This window comes from Dermacentor silvarum, chromosome 5 (assembly GCF_013339745.2).
Source record: "Dermacentor silvarum isolate Dsil-2018 chromosome 5, BIME_Dsil_1.4, whole genome shotgun sequence".
Lineage (NCBI taxonomy): Eukaryota > Metazoa > Arthropoda > Arachnida > Ixodida > Ixodidae > Dermacentor > Dermacentor silvarum.
In genome coordinates, this window is record NC_051158.1 from 19,681,030 (window position 1) to 19,684,786 (window position 3,757).

Sequence of the window (3,757 nt, forward strand, 5' to 3'; positions counted from 1 at the left end):
AATTGGCGGGCAATGCTGCGGCCGCCAGTGGACGCAGTCCTTTCTGGCAGTATCTGCGCAATGAAAGTCCAAAACCAAGTCAAAGCCGAGGAAACCAGTTTGCCTGACACGCGCGGGCGGCACACCTGCTGGTCTGTCCCCCTCCCGACCTGCTCCCGAGACGACCACTAATCGCTTACACACGCCTCGCAGGAAGAGAGGATATCTGCTTAGGGCGTCGACCTCTTTGGTCCCTGCCCGTTCCAATGACGCAGCTGACTGCAGCTAATGACGGGTGCGTCAATGCGCCTTCTCCCCAGCGGGGAAGACGGAGCGCATTCAGGCACCCCGCCGCTTCGACGAATCCGCACGGGGTGGGGGCTGCTGCGTGACTGCGTCCATGCGCTGTCGCGGCGCGGACCTGCTGCCTCAGGTGAACAGAGCTCGCACTTTCTTTGGCTTTCGTGGAAAGGCCACGTGCTCTCGCGCAACCCATTTGCGGTGCGCATTCGTCGGCCCACTGTATATTACAGCTCTTTGAGAATACCGCTACTGCAACACAACTACTTGGGCAAGTTGGTGTTTATTTCCTAGGTGTACTTGACATTTCGTGAAAAGTGGAAAGAAAAGAGGAAGCCTCCTCTTTTCCGTCCCCTTTTCACGAAGTGCATCTCGCGCCACAATACCTAGGAAATACCGCTACTGATGTGCGCTGATTAATAGCTCTGTTCATAGGCGGAAAGTTTTCATCTTTCCGGGCGCAGCTAGACTACCACCCTGCGTCTGCTACGTACCCTTCACCCGCCCGCCTCCACCTTATATTCCCTGAAGTTTACAATACCCCCAACTGCCGGTGCTGTGGCACTCACCCGGCCACGCTTCCGCATATTCCGTGGGAGTGCCCAGCACAGTACACACACATGAACACCACGACCACATGAACACCACGTCGAGGTTGCCTGAGGCTCTGCGGAGCTCCGCCCTCCACGACCAAACCTGGGCGACCCAGCACGCCTGTGAGGCGGCGGCGAGGCAAGCCCTCGACGACCTCTCATGGGAGGCTTAGGCCCGGCCATATTAAAGGGCTGGTTCAACAATAAAAGTTCATTCCTCCGGAGGGGGGGGGGGGCTGATTAGCTTTCCGACCCCCCTACATGTATGCACACACACACACAGATATATATATATATATATATATATATATATATATATATATATATAGTCATTGTTTGCGGACGCACTGTGCTTCCTGCGCTCATCGGACAAATGTGAACTTTATTGCGTTAGAAAGCTTACTTTCAGCGCTTTCCAATGATAGCTAGTATTATTTCCTAGCCTAAAGCGTTACCTAACGGCAGTCAAAACAGTGGGAGCAAGAAACGGCGTTTTTGCTGTACTAGCATATACTTGGTCACGCATTACCGATGACGGGACAAATATTATTCTAGCTGAAACTCAGAAATTTTCAACAATCAAGCAGCAAGCCCTTATCTCAAATTCTATGAAGAGAAAATAAGCTTATGTTAATTAGGGAATCTACAGGGGAGTAGTGAATTTAGATAATTTATCTGCTTACCAGGTCCGTGCAAATTGACATTCTTTTTCATGTACACGCTAATTCACAGCAACCATACAGTGTCATGGAATTACTAGAACTCACGAGTTTTACTAAGCAGTGCTTTAAACAGAAGATTTTTAAAAAATAACAAATCTCACAGGCGATTTTCGGTGGTGGCGCCATCTGTGCAAAAGGAAAATTGTCATTAAATATTTGGACTGCAGGAGGGGTGCAAACCAGGAAACAGCGGTTAAGAAAAAGGTTAAAGAAACAGAGAGGGGTCTGTGGAAAACAGGGATGCAGACGAAATCAGCACTGGGAACATACAGAACTTTCAAGCAAGAGATTGCCAAAGAAAATATCTATGATAACTCTAGGGGAAGCTCTTTGTTGTTTGAAGCCAGGACGAGAGTATTGCGTACTAAGATGTACCGAGTCAAGTACCAAGGTATAGACACGTTGTGCTGTGCGTGTGGAGAAGAAGAGGAAACGGCTGAACACCTCATACTTTTCTGTAAAGGCCTTAGCCCTACAGTGCAAAGCAACGGGGCTGATTTTTTTCACATCATTGGGGTTTAGGGACAGTGAAGGCAAAATAGACTTTAAGCGGGTAGAAATAACCAAACGGAGGTTATCTGATTGGTGGCTAAAATCAAGGCCAGGGGTGAAATTTCGCCCACCACAAAGTACAAAATATGTTAATAGTCACGGCTAGGTGGCGTATGCCATCGCCCGATATAAAGGGTTCAGCCTCATCCATCCATCCACCCATCGATATCAAGCTGTTTCACGTCAGTTCCAACGTTTGTCAAATGTGGCGCCACTGAACATTACAAAGCGGGCAAAACGCGGAGGAAATTCTTTCTCCAGGTTTGAGTGTTTGGCTCAGTCTAGTCATGGCGCCTCCCCCATGCACTTCCTTCAAGCACACGTGTCTGCAACCACACCTTCAATGTAGTCCTACATGAGTTCACTAACTTGTGGCTGCGGGGAGAAAAATAAAGAAAGCGCCGTGCACGGTACATCATGAAGCTAAACATTTCGACAGAATTACCTGTCTGGTTGGGAAAATTGATAAAGACTTAGAGATTGACTCCAATCCAATAAGGAAATTTACTAGCCCGACGTTTCGGAACCAATTCGGCTCCTTCTTCAGGGGGTATTCTTCGGAAGCAGGTAAAAGGAACTCCCATGGGGGCCTCAATTTCCGTCACTATGGCTAACCTAACTATGGAAAATATCGAAGACAGAGCTCTGAGTACTTTTTCCCCGAAGCCAAAAGTTTTCCTCAGGTACATGGATGATTGCTTCTGTATCGTGAAGGAGTCGCAAGTCGAAAACCTGCAGAGCCATTTAAATTCCATAGACCCGGATATACAGTTCACGTCGGAGCGCGAACAAACGGATCGCTACCGTTCCTAGATGTACAAGTTACACGAACCAACGGCAATCTAAAATTCTCAGTCTACCGAAAACCAACCCACACAGGCCGCTACCTACACTTCTCATCCAACCATCCGGCAAACCACAAGGCATCGGTCGTAAATTCTTTATTGAAAAGAGTCGAAACTCATTGCACATTGGAATCAGATCAAAAGAAAGAAAGGAGAACGGTTCTCAACGAACTCAAAAGGAACGGCTATACAACGGAATTCATTCGAAAAACAACCCAACAAAAAAGAAAAAACAAACTACGAGACCTACAACCGTTGACTCCCCCTCGACCACAGAAACGAGTGTCCATCCCATACGTCAAAGGTACCAGCGAAGCTCTCAGCCGAATACTGAAAAAAGAAGGCCTCAAAGTCGCGCATAAACCGATGAACACTTTGAATATCCTCATTCCTAAATCAAAAGACCGTCCACCAAAAGAAAAAGCTCAAGGCGTCGTCTATAAAATCAGCTGTGCCGACTGTCCGGCGTCGTACATCGGGGAAACCAATCATCTAAAAGAAAGAATCAGACAACATGAAAACGACGTCAGAACATTCAACCGAATATGCAGCGCCGTCGCCGAACATTCCGAAGACGCCGACCACAAGATTTCTTTCCAAGAAACCCAAATCCTTCAAAAAGAGACAAACTGGCGAAAAAGGCTACTACTCGAGTCTTGGCACATTCAGAACACGGCGGGTAATATAAACCGCGTGAAGGGCATTCTTCCTTCTTTATATGTTCATGGCCTTGCAGACGCGACGAAGGGAAGAAAGGACCCCCGCG